Below are 19,665 nucleotides of genomic sequence, written 5' to 3' on the forward strand. Positions count from 1 at the left end.
AACTAAGGCTCATACATGGTAACATGGCTTGAAAGTAAGTCTTGTGTCATTGGTTAACCACCACAATAGTGTGGAAATTTGAATCTCTTGACCTCTCATTTTGTTGAGTTTCTCTCTACCAGCCATGGTAGTTTCAGATTTCTATACACTAAACCTAAATTAATCCCTATTCCGACCACATTTCCCACCACCACAAACCCAATTCCGTCCGGCGAGCCCTCCATTTTCCTTGTCCACCTTCGCCATCGACTTTTCCTTACCAATCTCTTCTTCCATCGTCTTCTTCTTCACTTGCTTTCTTTGGGAAGGTACTCCGACGAAATTCCTTCTACGTTTCACTAACGGCTAGATTTCCCCTCGACTTTGGTCAGCTCTCATTCCATTGGCTTCAGAGCGATGCCGGGTCCACCCAATTATGCGCTGACTGTCCCCGGTTAGTTCTGCATGTCTTCAACTCTCATCTATCTTCACTGAAGACATAGAATTGTTTCTTAGTCTCAACTTGTTGTTTTGTTCGTTCTCTGTACTTGCGTATTCTGTTTCTCTGGCGTCATTACCATTACAATGGCCTCGGACAAAATGACACAATCTTCACGTCTTGCCGCTCTCTGCACTAGTTTGGGTCGTCTCACCACTGAACAGATCATTGATGATTGGGATGAAGCTCCGTCATCTGACACAGTCGAGGAATGTCGATTAACCCTGGTTGGAAAAATCCTTGCCGACCCATCTATCAATCTTCCTGCATTTCAAACCACATTAAGGAAAGCCTAGCGCATAGATTTTGTGGACATATCACAAAGTGAGGCAGGGTTCTATATTGCAAAATTTAAAACCAACACAGACATGTAGAGAGTTCTTGAAGGTGGTCATTGGCTTTTTTCAGGGCATTTGGTTATTTTCAAACCTTGGATTTCTAACACCCCCTACACTGTTATGATTTCTCTACTTGTGACTTTTGGATCCAAGTTGTTGGCTTACCTTTAGAATGGTATTCAGAGCGAATGCTTATAAAAGCAGTACAGCATATTGGCGAAATCAAAGAAGTGAAATTGGACTCCAAGGACGATCACCTGTCCAAAGCAGGAAGAGTTCGAGTTCAACTTAATGTGCATGTACCTCTTGTAACAGGGAAACTGATTAGAATACAAGGCAAACCTTTTTGGTTGGATTTCCATTATGAAAGGCTTTCCCACTTTTGCTTCTCTTGTGGCAAGCTTGGACATTATGCGATGTACTGCAAAGACATTCCATATAATGATGATAAGCATGAAGGCAGAGAAAAAATGGCATATGGGCTGTGGCTCAGAGCGAAAGTCAAAATCCATAGTCCTTACTGGAAAATCTTTTATGGCCCACCAGATACATCAGAGCAAACAGAAGATGTGATCCCTGAAACTCCGCCTGCACAGTTACCTACAACTCCCTTATTGCCCCCCCCCTCTCCAATACTGGCAGCAAACCCATCTAGGGATGTTGAGGGTTACCGTGCATCATCCATTGCGCCTTCTCCACTGCTCCAACCACTCTCAGTCATGCATAGTACAGCACTTGTCTCTGCTAATAACAAATTGAAGGGAGTTCAGTATGCACCTATGGATACAAAAGCATCAAAGAAGCTGACTAATCCTAGGTCGAAACCTATTCCAGGATCGGCTAAGAAACAGCGCAGGTATAACCCATATGACTCCAAAAGTATACTCATAGTGGAACCTACTGATTTACACCTGATGGAAACCCCTGTTTTCCAAGCGAACGAAGCTGAAATTAGGGCTTTGGTGGCTAGCCCTAAACAGCCACCTGTTGACAAATGAAGCTGATATGTTGGAACTGTCAGGGTTTGGGCAATCCCTTGACAGTTCGAGCCCTTAGAGCCATAACGGCCAATGAAAAGCCCGATATTATACTTTTAATGGAAACCAAAAACTCTGCAGACAAGTTTCAATAAGTTCTACGAATTCTCAACTTCTCTAATTCCTATATACTTAATCCGGTTGGTCTGGCGGGAGGGTTAGCAGCGTTCTGGAATGATCCTATCCTGTTACAGGTGATTAGCTCCACACAACACCTCTTAGACATGAGCTGTAAGTTTGGTCAGCAAGGCAGGACTACTCGAATTACCTTTCTCCATGCTCTTATGGATTTTCAACAGTGGCAATTGGTCTGGGATGAGCTTCGACAAATTCATTCCCACAACAGCTTCCTTTGGCTTTGTGCTGGCGACTTCAACGAAGTCCTTTACCCTTGGGGAAAGATAGGCAAAAGACCTGCCTTTCTACACAGAATGCAGTCTTTTAGAACTCTGTCAGACGATTGTGCTTTTACTAAGTTAGAAAGCAAAGGTTATAAATTTACCTGGATGAATAATAGGGAAGGGGAGGAGCTTGTGAAGGCCAAACTAGATCGAATGATCTGCTTAATGGATTGGAGGTTACTGTTTCCTGCGGCTGAAGTTTTTGCACTCCCACCTGTGGGTTCTGATCACAGTCCTCTTGTGATTCACACTTCGCCTCATTTACGTAAACAAAGAAAATCTTTCCTCTTTGAAGCATTTTGGAATGAAGATACTGAATGCAGCCACATTATCTCTACCGCATGGAATTCATGAGACTTACTAAATCCTGATTTTATTACGCGAGTGCAGAAAGTCACAGCAGCCCTTATCAGTTGGAGCAGGCAAAAGTTCACCAATGGTCATCAAAAAATTTTGACCCTGCAAGACCAATTACAACACATCATAAACAAGAGGACTTTCCCAAACGATAGTGTACAGGTATCAAGGTTGAAAGAAGAAATTCGTCAAGCTTGGCAACAAGAAGAATAGTATTGGGCCTTACGTTCCAGAATTAAATGGCTCAAATGGGGCGACAAAAATACTCGTTTCTTCCATGCATCAACAATTCAGCGCCGACAACGTAATCGAATTACTATGCTGCAGAATGATAATCAGCAGTGGGTACGTGATATCCCAACTCTCCAAGACATGACACTCTCATTTTTCACTAAGTTATATACTTCTGGAGGTTATCGAAACTATCAACCATTACTTGACCAATGCAAGACAATCGTCACTCCCGAGATGAATACCAACCTGATAGCTTCACTTACTATGGAGGAGGTTCGGCAAGCCACTTTTCAAATGGGAGCTACCAAAGCTCCAGGACCGGATGGCTTAACCGGTTTATTTTATCAAGAACATTGGGAAACAATCAAAGACAGCCTGTTCTTATTAGTGCAGAATTTTATGCTATATGGGGAAATGCCTCCAGGTCTAAATCAGATGGTTCTTACCTTCATTCCCAAAACATCTCAACCTGAAAAACTGGAGCAATTTCGGCCCATCAGTTTGTGCAACTATGCATACAAAGTTATCTCTAAGGTGCTTGCTAATCGTCTCAAATCCTTATTGCCTATTCTGATTTCTAAGGAACAATTAGCATTTGTTAAAGACAGGCAGATTCAAGACAATATCCTTATTGTCCAAGAAGTTCTTCATCAGTTTCGAATACGGCAGCACACTAGCAAGTTTCATGCAATTCTCAAAACAGATATGAAAAAGGCCTATGACAGAGTAGAATGGGATTTCTTACGTGATTACCTCCTAAAACTAGGTTTTCAACCAAGATGGGTAGGGTGGATCATGCTGTGCGTAACAACTTCATCTCTAAGTGTGAAATTTAATGGAGAACAATTACCCTATTTCTATCCCTCTAGAGGACTAAGACAGGGTGATCCCTTATCACCTTATCTTTTTATTCTGTTGGTTGATGTTTTGTCAAATTTAATCACTCATGCAGTCAGTATAGGACATCTTAAAGGTCTTCGGTTGAATAGATGGTATCCTACATTGTCACACTTATTTTTCGCTGACGACGCCATCTTCTTTTTAACGGGAACTATCTCCGAATGTCACAACTTAGCCAATATTTTAAATTTATATTGTGTGGCTACAGGGCAGTTGATTAACCGAAACAAATTAGGCCTCACATTTTCAAAAAACTGTCCTACCTCTTTACAGCAGAATATGGCTACAGAACTTCGGATTCCGATTTTACAAAGGACTGGAAAATATTTAGGCTTGCCATCCGATTGGGGAAGATCAAAGAAGGAGGTGTTCTCTTGGATCATAGGAAGAGCTAATGCCAAACTTGAGGGATGGAAAGAGAAATTCATTTCCAAGGGAGGTAAGGAAATCCTTATTAAATTTGTTATACAGGTTATCCCACAGTATGCGATGACTATATTTCAGTTGCCTATCTCTATTTGTTCATCTCTTGAGAAGTGTATTGCCCGATTTTGGTGGAGAACTAATCAGAATAAGGGAGGAGTGCATTGGAGAACATGGGATGTTTTGAAAAGCAGAAAGAAGGAAGGAGGATTGGGATTTCGTGACATTCTTACTTTGAATACAGCAGTGCTGGGAAAACAGGCTTGGCGACTGCTAAACCATCCTAATTCGTTATGGGGAGCTCTTTTTAAAGGTTTGTATTTTCACTCGACCGATTTCTTATCAGCTGCCAGAGGAACTCGACCATCTTGGGGATGGCAAAGCCTTCTTAGAGGCAAGGATGCTCTTTTACCGAATCTATTCTTGTCTGTTGGGAATGGAAATCATATCCGAATTCGTGGTGATCATTGGTTACCGATGGGAATTATCTATGGACCTCCAGCTAGAGAAGAGCCAGTTAAAGTGGCAGATATTATTGACCCGACTCACCAGAACTGGAATATATCAGTGATTTACAGATTCTTTGAAGATAAGGTTGCTACAGAAATTCTTTCTATCCCAATTAGACCTCTTTACTCGGAGGACAAACTAATTTGGTCAGCCACATCTACTGGTATGTATACTGTCAAAAGTAACTACCATTCAATTATGTAGTCAAAAAGCAAGCCTCAAGTTTCAAGTGCCCCGACATCTTACCGGAATTTGCATCCTCTCTAGCAACACATCTGGTCGATGAAGACTGTCCCCAAACTCCGGATTTTCCTCTGGTCAGTCTGCCAGAAAGCCCTTGCAACCCGAGACAACCTGTTTTAGCTACCACAGCTTCCAGTATCGACTCGTGGTTAACGGAAAAGGTGATTTTACTTGATCACTCACCTAGTGTGGAGGTTGTTGCAAATTTACTTTGGCAGATCTGGTGGAATAGAAATAATTTTGTCTTTAGAAACCAGAATCCAAACCCTTCCCTTGTAGTCGATACGACCATGGCACAAACCAGATCTTACAAGCTCTCTGTTCCTGCCCCCCCAACCACGATCTCGACTGGATCCTCTTACTCCGAATCAACTGTGGCGACCTCCAGAAAAGGGTGCCCTGAAGTGTAATATTGATGGTAGTTATCGACCGGGTAAACCTGAAGGCTCCATGGCCTGTATTTGTAGAGATGATCAAGGTCGTCTCACAGATGTCTTTTTACGAAGTTTCCCAGCGAACTCACCTTTTGAATCAGAACTCCAAGCGCTCAATCTCACCCTCCAACATCTTCACCGACAAGGCCTTCAAGAAGTACCACTAGAACTCGACTCTGACTGCCTTCAGCTTGTTGAGATAGCGCACGGCACAAGTTCGCCGCCATGGGAGCTGCGACCTGTGATAGACGAGCTTTTCTTTTGGCTATCCACCTTCTCTCACCTCCGTCCGCGTCACTGTTGACGCTCTTCTAACCTAGTCGCTGACTGGGCTGCGAAAGCCCAATTAGCTAACCCGGCCCTCAACTAGAACTTCTCCTCCCCGTCTGTACTGCTGGATTTAGTGTATACAGATGCTATAGCTGCAGGGTGTAAAGTCCCTTTATGATCAATATATTAGTTGGTTTCTGTCAAAAAAAAAAAAACTATTGAAAGATAATAGGGTTAAGTTAATATGAAATTAAATCATATGTAGTTAATAGTCATTTTGCTCAATTAAAGCCACTAAATGCATTGGCTCAAGCTCCCCTAGTCCCAATAAACCGAACTGAACCTATCTGAGTCAAATCAATACATTCAATTAAGGGGTCTACCATTTTCATGTTTGATTGGGATAATTTCGGTTAATTGATACCAAACCAGATGAAACCTAACCAAATAGTGATTTTAATAAACAAAACAATACTTATAATAAGTCGAGATTGATCCTACACATGCATTTATCTTATGACATTACAATTACTTATTCCTATTCAAGTTCGTTGTTGCTATTCAAACATTCGTCTTTGTCTATGTCGATAGATTCAAGTCAACATACCATTTTCTCTCATTAATTGATTTCCAAAGTTGCCTTCGCTGCACATTATATTCATTCATTGAGTAACCTTCCGCTTTCTTTCTATGCAAATATAACCCGCTTTTGGCCTGATCTACCACAAGGGCCGATAGGAATTAGGGACAATATCATCATTATTTCCATCTTCAGCATATACTGCTGCATACATACGATGATTCTTATTATATTACTAAAAATATATCATCAATAACTTTAACACATTTAATTTACAATATCATCTAAAAAGTAATTGGACACGCCAAGTGCGTGCACAAGAACTGATTACAGTGCAAGCAGAGGATAGGTCAATTCCGCCAAGCTAAGATCTCTTTAATGGAATTACTTGAGCCTATAACGGGCATACGATCTCGAGTTTAGAATTGAGTTTTATCAATGCCACTTGAGCTCGTCAGCCCAAAATGCTCAAGTTAAAGGACATAAGATGATCTATTGCCCGATGTGGAGTTGAGCTAACGTAGGTCAGCTATACGAAAGAAAGTTCCAAAATAAGACCCTAAAAGAAATGATCGTCATACTAATGACTAGGTTTGGTAAGAGAACTAATTTCATTATTACCAAAGAGATTCATTCATAAAGTTGACCACTAAAAGAAATGACCTTGATACAGCATGAACAACTCATTCATGTTGCCATGTCTCTAATCACCTTTGCAAAGTCCCTTATTTGCACTTAGCGCTGCTTTTTTCGTCACACACAAAGGTTAATCGGATTGAGAAAAAGTTATCGTTCGAAAACTTTCATAATTAAAAAAACAATGATTCATCAGATTTTGACTCGTATATTACATGATCTATGACATTAGTTGGGCTATTTTTTATTATAATCACCCAATGTCTAAATAATAATATCTATTTAAATAATTAAAAAGTTAGTGATTGCCTAAATATTATTTTAGTGAGGGATAGTGATTACCTAAATATAATTTTAGTGAGGGAAACTTTTTACTTCTACTGAAGAATTGAATTTTCTTCTTGGTTCCAACTTTAATACAAAGTGGACTCCATCATAGGTCTAAAACATCTTTTTCCTATTCGATTATTTCTCTCTGTTGAGATGTGGCCCCACTATAGATTGCACACGGGTCCCACTTTTTACCCCCCCTTTTTTCCCATCTCCTCCCTCTATTGGGCCCTCACAACCTCTAATCATCCACTACTTGGGCCTGATCTAGTGGCCCATGACGCAATCTCATGTGAAATTGATTTGGCTTGTCTTCTGATTCGATGCTGATGAGACTCAAAATTTACCAAATAGAAAGGAGAAGATGCACCAATTTTACTCTTTCACGTGAAGTCTTCTGTCCCTAGTGTTTGTCAATCGTGGAAGGTTGACTTGCACGCATTGCCCAAATCACAGATATTCAGCAAAAGACAAAAAGGTTACTCGACCGCAAGCATATGACTTGTAGGTAATCATTGGTTCCTTCCGCATCGTTCTTGAATGAGCAGTTGGTCTCCCCTATTGTACTAGCTGTTGAGCTTCCTTCGGACCAGGACATGGAGTGTTATGCTTCTCTTGGTGCCTCCTTAATAGGCCCGTCCCGCCTCCAGATTCGGCGAATAATTTATTCCCCACTAAATGTGTGCACCATCGGCTTCTTACAATTAGGGAGGACCTTAATTTTGAATGTCTTCCAAATAGTGGATATTCATTGCCGAGAAGTTTACGTGAAAACGTTTGGGATTTGCTCGGTGTCTAGGATAGGGTTTTGCCGAGTAAAGGGGTGTCAACGCCACCTTAGCAAGGGACAACAGCCCATTGTTGCCATTCCAATTCCGCATGGTCATCTGGCTATTGTGAATTGTCATTATAGGCATCATGGGAATTCTTGTTATTGCTCGGGTAAAGTAGCCACGTAGGCAATTCCTCGCGTCATTAGGGCGGTGAAAGAGTGAAGCTGCCACCGTCCATCTAGAGGTATTGGCTCACCATCTAGGAAGCGGTTATAATTTCGATCGTGGTCCTTTGCAAGATCTAAATAAAACGAGGAAATTGTGTATATGAAGTAGCAATTGGTTACAAAATAGAAAAAAAAAATGTGGATTTATGAGAGGGTGAGAATTTGTCTCGGATGTATGAAGCGGAAACCAGAGAAAGAGACCATTATTAGTTCAAACTTCAAAGGGAAAAAGCTTGAATCCTTTTGTAATTGTGGCCGAAGCCCGGACAGTGGACCGGTGACCATTTGGGCCGGGGCCTTTGATGTCCCAAATCACCTTTGTATCTTTGTGGATCGGGCTTAGTCCAAACTACTTGGGCCAGTACACACGTTCGCCAACCAACTCTAACACGTGCGAGAGTTACCAAAAAAAATTCTATTTTTAGGGTCTGTTTATTTTACCAAAAAAACAAATGATTTAGTAAATATTTTTCTTGAAAATGTTCGCTTGAACGTTTTCATGGATGAAAAATCTTTTTTTTTGTTTATTTATTATATAAGCAATATAGTCGATCATCTTAATTATTTATTTCTGCAAAACAAACCTACTCCTACTATATTTAGATATTCATTCTTGGCAAATTTCAATCTCTATCGTTTTATTGGTAAGAAAAGTTAATAGGAAAGTAAATGATTAATATCATAAAAAATCTTAAATCGATACAATTATGACAGATTGTTGATTTTTTTATTTTATTTTATTTTAAAATTGGGCTTTGGGCTCTTTCAACCCAGCTTTGACCAAACCAATTTGGTCTAAAAACGTCAAGGCTCGTTTTGTTCGAAGACCCCTCGAGAACTTGACACACGAATTTCGCCTTGACAAATCAGGGAGGTTCTCACGCACCTCGAGGAGAAAGTATAACTCACTACGGTCGCAATTGTTGGGTGCGAGTGACTGGGGATTCATGCTGTTGCTGCGACCCTCGCGATCTTCTAGTCAAATCCAGACTTCATCCAAAATGTGTTCGAAGAAATGCACATAAGAAGACTCGAGTGTATTCGGCACCCACACATTGTCTCATTCCTCCACCAAAAGGCGTGAAGTTCTGCGATATTGTGCCTGAATCAAGATCCTGATATGCAATGGACATCAAGATATGCCAAGAAGACGGAAAAAATTCAGTCCATGAAGATTTATTGAAGAGAAAGCTCAAGAAATATCTGCTAGCTTTTCAAGTGTCGCATCTTCCAGCGCCAAGGGTTAAATTCAAGAGGATTCTCAAACACATTGTGATTGGTATGAAGAGCGGTCGTGACTACCATGATCGACCACCCTTTTGGGATCGTAAATCCTGCAAGTGCATAGTTTGTGAGAGTATATTGCTAATTGGAGTTTCAAAAGTGCGAACATCCATCGGGACCACTCACCTTTCACTGGGATATCTTGTAATGCTCTTGAAGTACCCCTGGAACGGTATTTGCCAGCCTGAGTGTTTCATTTATTACCTGAAGTGTTTTTTTTTTTTTTTTTTTTCAAAGAGTACTTTTACATGTTGGAACATGATTGCATAGAAGGCGTAATTATAAATATTCTTGTGAAGGGATTCTGTGTCACCTGCATCGTGAAAGTCATCGACTTGTATTCATCCCAACAAAGTGCAGTACTTTGCTGCTCTCTCTTTTCAAGGATCAGTTTGTGCTCGGCCTTACGATGTAATTGTCGCCATTATTGAACAATTTCAATTTTTCACAATATGGCAAGTTCATACTCGTTAAGTAAATCCTCTCACCTTTAATTCTACTAGGACTGCTGGGGTCTCAGACAGTAGCTTGAAGATCATAGCCAGCATTGTTGAAATAGACTCAGAACTTGCGAGGATGCCCACAAACATCATCGAACTATGAAATCCTCTGTCGGGGAACTCCTGATCATGCATTTGTCAATTGCCCGATCAAGAAAATCCACATTGCTTGTTTTCCCTGAATTGAGTCTCTCCCTCGGGATACCTTTGAGCATATCTATCAATTTCCTGTGTTCCGGAGTGAAACGATGAATTGTCAAAAAGATTAAGATTCATGTATTTGGCTCAAAACTTTTTTTGTTTCCAAGGTTTGCCTTAAACTAATTTTCTACTTCATAGCCCATGCTTTCCTACTCCTTGAAGCCTATTCTGTCAGTCCTCTACGGCTAAAGAAAAAACTCAGATATACTATCTTTTTGAACCATTTAGGTGTTGAAGTTGGCACTATGGGCATTTCCTAACTGCAGGGGAAAATGAAATGGCGATTGAGATTTTCTTCCGTCGATAAAAATGTAAGAAAACACGAGAGGTGTTGCAATTTTTAATTACCTTTAGGCACCTACGGTATGCAGTACCAGGGACATTCAAGGGAAATGCCATGAAACCTCTTAAGAACCTGTTGAACCTCTCATTGGTAGCGTCTGCTGAAGCCTCATCAGCATCATAACTAAAAAGTTGCTTCCCCGCAAAATCGAACATCATCTAAAAGAAGGTTAGTTCAACAAACTAAACTTGTAAGCTCATTGAAAAAATTTCAATGCTGTAAATTTTAAAGAAGACATGCCCCAAACGGACAAACTAGAGTTTTACAGCAGAAGCAGCTTGTTTCACTTCGATGCACGGTTGGCTAGACCACATTCTTAGACATCTCTCAACCCCTTCCTCTATTTGCTGAAGCAGCTTTTCTCTGAGGATGTCGGAGCCAAAGTGATTCAGAAAGATTCTTCTTATGTACTTGTGAACAAGACCGACTCTGCTCAGGCGGGATTCGCCCTCCATTGCAAGTATCTTGGCAAAGGTGTCGAAGTACCACATTTCAACGAGCCTCCCTTCTTGCTGAAGGATGTGATTATTAAATTCAGGGTCTACAGAAAAAATTATTGGCCGACCTGCTAAACTGGTTCGGAATATTGGCCCATACCTGAAAACAGAATACATTGATTATCACGTTAATTCTTTCAGGAAGCAAGAGAACCTGTTTCCTTTGCGGCAATCTCTATTAAGCAAACGTCGTTGAAAGAGTTTAAGAATGGACTCAAGCGCTTTCTCATCGTTCAAGCTTCTCAAAATCCATTTATTTTTTTATATTCAACCTTAAAAGAAGTTCGAAAGGTCGTTATGGGTTTGGCCTCAACATAGAAAAATTCCAGTAGTTCAGAAACCAAAGAATGTTACCAGTAGAAAAACCAGACTGAACCCGACAGATTAAAAACATAGAATACTCGATTTGTAATTATAAAGTTGAACAGATAATCTTTTAGTGCAGCACCATACCATTACAACTTGACGCACACGTGATATTCACAATAAGGTTGAAACCCAAGCCAATCTAATCGGGTTTTCAAGAGTCAGGCCACACAAGACCAAATTAATACGGACCCCGCAATCTACAAAACATTGCGTGGAAGGATGTTACCTCTGAACTCTCTTTCTAATGAACGGATGAAGGTCAAGAGAGTAGCTTGGAATCAAGAGCTTAAGAGTCTCCCCAAGGAGAGGCAAACCCATTGAACCTGGAGGCAAAACTCCATTGCATCTGGGTTTTCTCCACTTGTAGACCCAACGAACATAGTACAATAAAGTCGCTACCGCAAGGCACAATGAGACGACCCACACTTTTCTCTTCAAGTTTGCGACTCTTCTAATCCTGCAAAGAGACCATACTTATAGATGGCCGACATGTGCATGAACTTTCGCACCCCGAATCCCAGCAGAAAGGGGGATGAAACGACTATTCTTTTAGCCAAAGGATGCAATCTCTAACCATCCCAATCCAACCTCCAAAAGTCTGTCGATATCACTCTCACTCTATAGGTCACTAACCAAGAGACCTGAAAATATTGGGAATGAGAAGAGTGAGCAACCACAGCTCAGTGAATAATACATCTCTTATAAGTAAATCGAGCAACTTATCAAAACTTTATAATCCAAACTCAAAGTATAAGATACATGGTGAATCGCATATAAGTTGTTTCATTTCAAAAAAACTTTGTCTAAATTAGAAATACTCATTTAAATTCACCATCAAAATTCAAATAACAATGTTAAAATCCATTAGTTAATCTCTATAAAAAAAACAATGTCAATAGTCCATTCTATTGTCCAACTCGTACAACATCACATCTTAAGGCCTTAGAGGTGGCTCTCATGAAGCTCACGACATCATATAGTATTTAGCCCTTGAATAGTACAAGGCTTTGGAAGTGACTTCCACAAAATCCGTATCACCATGTAGCACCTAGCTCTTGACCAACACATATCAATGGTATAAGGCCTAAAGGTAACTCTCACGAAATTACGTGAATTTTGTCCCATAGTCACATGTGAGTCACACGTGCTTGTAAGCATGCGAAGATTTGGCCGGCCAAGAGCTAGGGGTGGTTTGAGATTAAAGTTATCCATTTCCAGCGGTGATGTAAGACTCCACTCCTGAAGTTTATCTAAGAATGCGTCTACTCTAATGACTCTTTCGAGAAAATAGGGCCTATTTGAAAATTTCTCAAACATAGAACACGCGATTCCTATCTTGCTTATGCAGTTGAACAGATTATGTTTTAGTGTGACAACATACTATTACAATTTTATATACAAATCTGAAACCCAAGCCAAGCTAATTGAGTTTTTCAGTGCCAATTCACTTTGGTTTGCTTTCGTTCCCCATAGAAGACCAAATTAATATAGACTATATTTTGTCAACTCATGCACTCACCCGCACAACTACAAAAGAAAATTGGAGGAAGAGATGTTACCTCCATTTGTTTCGTAGAAAATGAGTGATTTTGAATATATTTTTCTAAAAATAATCATTTGTAGCACTAACAAAAATAAATGAAAGAAAAATATTTTTTATCGTCCACAAAAATATTTAGACAATTTTACAACGAAAATATTTTTCATTGATTAATTATTTTGAACAATATAAGTTATCATTTTAAAGAAAATATTTTCCAAATCATTCATTTTTCGCGAAACAAACGGGCCCTATAATGGCCTTTTCTTTGGGCCGAGTTTGGAATCTAGATGGACAGTATCCCAAAAAACCGAACCAAACTACTCATACTTTAAAAAAAAAACATTAATCTTAAGCAATTCACCACTTCTATAGGCAATTCTTTTTTATTTTTGTATTAATATGTATTTTATTTGGATACTTAAAAGAATGACATCAATTGAGTTTCGGATTCCCAATAACTTCTTCGGGCCGGTTTTAGCACTTCCTCTCAAAAAGCAAATGGGTTAGCAACAATGTCATACATCACGTCATACATCCCAAACCCGCCCGCTGCCATCCCAACTTGCCCCAGTATAAGCTCATTTGAACGTATGATAGGACTTCCTCTCAAAAAGCAAACAGGTTACCAACAATGTCATACATCACGTCATACATCCCAAACCCGCCCGCTGCCATCCCAACCTCCCCTAGTATAAGCTCATTTGAACGTATGATAGGACTATCGAAATCCAAAAGACAAATGGAAGACTGATGTGGAGAAACGGCATACTGGTTGGGGAGCGTTTATCTATGAACCTTAGCTTCTATTACAATTGTTTTTAAAAACATATTGGTGCAAGAACCAGCGCATCTGGTGGTACAATGGTTCAACCGGTCTATATAGTTAGACCAGGTGAACTGTCCAATTTAAGTTTAAAATGGCATTCTAGAATAAAGGGCTGATACATAGAAAAACAATGCACGTTTTTTAATCACAAATCTGCACAAAGCTGCATTGGTTATGTGCACCTTTTTTTTTTTATATATATAGGGTTGTTGATTTGAGTCTCCATCATCACATGTTGGCCCTAATTTTATAAGAAGTCATTTAGATGCTTTGCTATCAGAGGACGAAAGAGTTGGTTCTAAAAGCAAAAAAAAAAAAAAAAAAAAAAAAAAAAAAAAAAAAAAAGTGTATGAACGATGAAACAAACACCCACTCGTGATAGCGTGCTTCTGTTTTGACCGTTTGAACTACTCCACCCACATCCGAAGTTCCCCAATTGAATTTCTTTTGGTTCAGCAAAAGCGATGCTAGCGTCAACTTCTAATTGAGCAATGGACTTTTCTTGTTCCTAATTTTTTGCTAAATAGCAAGCTTTGCACCAAAAAAGTAATTTGCATTTAACATCGTAAGTGTTCCAAAATGGTGTTTGCGTGAGCATAAGATTTAGCACTAAGTAGTTGGAATTATAAAATATTGCCAAAAAAGTAAACACGAATGGACAATTTTTTGGGATTATTGTCTGTCAAATATTATTTTTAAACAAACTAAATTTGACATATATATAATTGATTTATATTTATAACTATTCCTCAATTTTTTTTTTTCCACCAACTATTCCTCAATTGAAGTACCAAATAAAATACCAAATGGAGTTATCGCCGTTTCCGAAATATCTTGTAGAATTAAACTTTTTGCATTCCTGTGCCATTTTATATATAACAAAAGATACAGTCCGGCCCAAAAAACAAACAAGAAAGATTTAAGTCCTCGTTAATCCGCATTCAGACCTTCCATGAGCCAAGCCTTATATCAAAATTAGACAAATAATTTTGTTTTTCTCCTGTTTCAAAGAGGGAGTTCCTTTGGCAGCGGCAGCAGCAACAAAATAATCAGCATCTTTAAAGACAATTTTCCAACTGCGACTATGAAAATTCAAGGTCAGACTGGAAATTCAATGATAAAATTGCCCTCGTGACAAGATTCCAAATTCGAGAATGGCTGACAAGATGCTAAGGGTGATAAACGTTACATCCTCAGCACTCTTGTCTGATTTGAAAGGAAAATTGCATCTTAAACCCATGAAGTTAAACATGTGTTGGTCGAAAGTTAAACATAACTTTCGAAGGAAAAAAAATTTGCCACATTCAACAGATGATGAAGTTGTAAACCTTCGTAAGGTATCAAAACTGGAGAAACATGTAAAGGCCAACTCACAAACAACGAAAGGTGTTTGATAAGCGCAAATCACGTGAGTACCTAAGGGACAGCAGAATGTCTCTTTTTTCAACAATAAATGCCTGCATATCGAGTAAAACAACCTACACAGAGAAAACGATATACAAGTATCTTGAGAAGCACCAGGAGGCAGAACTCTGGGATTGCTCAAGAAGGTTTTTTGTGCCCACCCACTCTTTCCTGGATGAGTTTCATGCAGAAGATATGCCGTAAATCTGCTTGTCCAGTTGCCAATCTTTCATATACATTTTTCGCCTTTGTTTCTGTCGTCGCAGTCATCAGACATCTAAGGTTGCATCAAGGGAGATCCACCATCAAGATGTTGACATTTTCACTGAGCGACACCTGGAAACATACAGGATACAATGTCTGAGTGAAACTGTCAGGAGAAAATGCATTTCGGCTTTCATTTCAGCACGAAGGGACTAATAAGAAAGAAAAATGTTCATTCACAGAACTGATTGAACTAAGATAAACATTGACCGATCTGTCCTCAAAATTTAGAGTGGCTGCACAAACCTTATAGGTAAAGAAGGAATTGCAACTGCATTTCAAGTAGTCAACAAATATTGGATCCTATGTAGCTGAAAACAAGCATACATGAACGATATTCCAGCATCTTGTTATAGTGATGGCAGTCATTTTAGAATGACACCATCTCCACCCAGAAATTTTCCACTATTTCCAGAACTTACTTTCATTGGGAAAACATATGTAAACCCTGTGTTTATCAAACGATATCAAGCTCAAAATAAAGAACCAGGCAGCCACTCTCCTTCCCCAGTCTGTCATCTCGCACGACACAAATACCCCAAAATCCAGCCTGGCAGGTGCGACGTCCACTCTGGTCCTCCGGAGCGGAGGCGTGGAGGAGAAGTTGGTCGAGAAGGCCTCTTGGTGCGTGAGCAAGTCCTCGAAGAAGACCCCAAAATCGTCCGCTTTGTGCGGTAAAGAATTGGAGGCCTTGGACGGTGTTTCAGGATGGCGGTGTTTGGATTCCTTCACGAGGAAGGTATCAGATTTTTTTTTCTCCTTAGTTTCCTTTTTCCCAACACTCTTTTTTTTTTTTTTTTGATTGAGAAATACGATATACTATTGATTACTTAGTCACTGTTTGAGACGATTACATCAAGAGCATCGGTGCATAATAAGTCTAGAAAAGCAGGCGGGGGGTGGAACAACCAATTGGGGGGAAGAAAATTACACCGGCAGGCCTTTGCAAGCCAATCATCGGGCCGGTTTGTTGTTCGACCATAGTGGGCCAGAGAGATGTCCCTGAATGTCTGCATTTTCGCTCGGGCCCGGTCCAGGAGAGGTTGGATTAGCCAGTTCACTTCCGTCGAAGTTGTAAGTCCTTGCACGAGTGAAGTGCAGTCAGTTTGTACTTCCAGAGAGAGTTCCACATGGGTTGCAAGTAGATCTAGGGTTTCAAGCAGAGCCAAAGCTTCTCCCTGTTCCGGCAATGTCGCCTCCACCACTTTCGCGAATCCATCCACCAAACATCCTCAGTAATCCCTGCAAATGCACGCAACAGCAGCTCTGTTTTGTGATTTTCCTCCGGTCTCTATTTCCGCGGCGTTGGGCTCAGCGAAGGAGGCGTTTATGTTAACTTTCAGCATATGAGGGGGCGGTGGTAGCCATCGATCAGGTTTGTCGGTGAGCCTCCTTTCTTTCTCCTGTTGTTGGGTCACGGAATTGAGAGTGTCGTGGAGGATTTGCGCCTGAAACACAACCTGCTGCGGGTGCAGGGGACGCCGCTCGAAGAGGAACATATTTCGCCCCTTCCAAATGCTCCAAAGGATAGCCACTACTTGTTCGAACTTCTTCGCATGGTGAGGGTTGGTTTTAAGTTTAATGAGCCAATCATCAAAGCGAGTTAACCCATATCTTGATATCTTGATCTGCAGAGGTGTGGAACTCCAAATCAGGGTTGTCCATGGACAGAGTAGAAGAAGATGTTCAATGGTTTCAGCCTCTTTGCTACAGATGGGGCAGATGGGATTCGGTACGATCTTTCTTCTATATAAGTTTTCCCGTGTAGGAAGAGCCTTATGAGAAGCTTGCCAGAGAAAAAATCTGATTTTTGGGAGGGTTTTTACTTGCCAAATTTGTTTCCATAGATCTGGATTAATGTGATGCGATGAGGTTGTTGTTTGGCTTATACTTGCTGGATGTTTTCTGACTGTGTGATAGCCACTTTTCGCTGAGTAGATACCGGATTTGCTATGCATCCAGACTAGTTTGTCTGTTGAATCTGGCCCTCCAATAGGTGTAGCAAGTATTTCCTTAGCGATTCTATCATCGAACATCGACTCCACCAGCCGGGTTTTCCATTTGCTATTTCCGGGTTCAATTAGAGCCGCCACATGTTTCGATTCGTTTTTGTTGCTTTGAACCTCCAATTGGACCACTTGTTATCCATTTATCTTCTCTGATTGATAGATTTTTGCCGTTCCCAACTGAGTACATAATGTGTGGCCTGATAGAATCCCTACCCCGAGTTATACTTTGCCAACCCCATGAAGGTCGGGATCCATGTCCAGCTTTCCGTAAGTCTCCATGAGGGTAATAGAGGCCTTTCATCACTCGCTCAATAAGGACCGAGGATTTTGTGAGATGCGCCACGCTTGTTTGCCCAACATAGCTGTGTTGAAAGCGATTAGGTCTTTAAAACCTAGGCCTCCCTCCTTCTTTCTGATTTTCAAAGCTTCCCAACTCTTCCAGTGAATTCTAGCGTTTTTACTGTTTGTTTTCCACCAAAAGCTTGCAATCCTCCTCTCAATAGCTTTGCATATAGAAACAGGGATCTTGAATATGGCCATGGCATATTGAGGGATGGCCTGTACAACTGATTTTATCAAAATTTCCTTCCCTGCTTTTGATAACAAATGTTCCTTCCAGCTTTCTAACTTTCTATTTATCCTTGCAAGTATCCACGCAAACATGTATTTTTTTTAGCAGCCCCAATCCGTTGGGATCCCTAGATATTTCCCTGTTTTTTCAATTTCTGAAACTCTCAGTTCATTGGTCATATTGCGCCTCAAGGTTGGTGGACAGCATTTACTGAAGTATATACCATATTTGTTTAGATTGATGGCCTGACCAGAAGCATAACAATATTCATGTAGAATAGTAGCCAAGTTTTGACACTCTAGGATTGAACCATGGAGGAAAAAAATTAAGTCATCCGCAAAGAGTAAATGTGAGAGGATGGGACATCTACTATTCAGCTAGATTCCTCTAATAGTGCCATCTTCAACTGCTTTACCCATCATATAGGATAGAACATTGGCTACTAATATGAATAGATATGGGGAGAGAGGATCACCTTGTCGGATTCCACGTGTAGGCTTGAAAGATGGTAGAGATTCCCCATTAAAATTCACACTGAAAGTAACAGTTGAGACGCATTGCATCACCCAATGTACCCACTGTGCGCAGAAGCCCATTTTGGTTAGGCATGCACTAAGAAAATCCCATTCGATCCTATCGTACGCCTTCTACATATCTAGCTTTAAGAGTGCTTGAAACTTCTTTTTTCTCTCCCGGGTTCATAATCTGTGAAGAACTTCCTGTACCAGCAATATATTATCTTGTATCAGCCTTCCTTCCACAAATGCACTCGCTCTTCAGCAATTAGAGTTGGTAGCGGGGTTTTAATCTATTTGTCAACACTTTTGAGATAATTTTGTAAACGAAATTACACATGCTAATGGGGCGAAAGAGTTCCAACTTTTCTGGATTTGGAACTTTGGGAATAAGGGTGATAAGCGTGCTGTTCATAGCTGGATTGAGATAGCCCGTGTTAAAAAAACCTTGTATCTCTGTATAAATATCCTAAGAAATGTCTAGCCAGTGAGTTTTGAAGAAGAGACCATGCATACCATCCGGTCCTGGGGCTTTATGGGCTCCTAATTGTTGCATAGCTTGCGTGATCTCTTCCATAGAAACAGGTTCTACTAGTAGTTGGTTCATTCCTGCATTCACCGAGGCTGGTATTTGTTATAGAAGGGGCTGAAAGTTGTGTGGCCCTGCTGATTCATACAACCTTTTGAAATATGTATTTGTCATTTCTTTCAGTTGCTGTTCATTTCGCACCCATTCATCTTCTGAATTTTTCAGTAGCGTAATCTAGTTTCTGGTTCATCTTTGAATGGTTGTAGCATGGAAGAATTTGGTGTTTTTATCTCCCCGAGCTAACCACTTAATTCTAGAACGCATCCCCCAGTACATTTCTTCTTGTTGCCACAACTGTTCAATTTCTTTTGTTAGTTCCTTGGCTGCCTTGCTTTCTTGAGGAACCCCTATACCATTCATTAGTTTTTGTAGTTCACTATTCAGCCAAGTTAGCCTCTTCTTTGCATTAGTAAATTTTCCTTGGCTCCATTTTACCAACTTTTTTGCCACATTTTGCAGTTTCTCAACCACATTGAGCTGATGGGAATCAGGATCAGCCCAGGTGTTCCTGACAAGGCTCTTACATTCCTCCTCCTCTACCCAAAAGGCTTCATACTTAAAAGTCTTCCTCTTCCTTTT

At 40.3% G+C, this 19,665-nt stretch overlaps 1 pseudogene; it reads right to left on the minus strand.

The window, feature by feature from the left end:
* Positions 1–9,163: 9,163 nt before the first annotated feature.
* Positions 9,164–15,408, minus strand: LOC108953950 (annotated as a pseudogene).
* Positions 15,409–19,665: the final 4,257 nt, after the last annotated feature.

The sequence above is a fragment of the Eucalyptus grandis genome, chromosome 7 (genome assembly GCF_016545825.1).
Source record: "Eucalyptus grandis isolate ANBG69807.140 chromosome 7, ASM1654582v1, whole genome shotgun sequence".
Classification (NCBI taxonomy): Eukaryota; Viridiplantae; Streptophyta; class Magnoliopsida; order Myrtales; family Myrtaceae; genus Eucalyptus; species Eucalyptus grandis.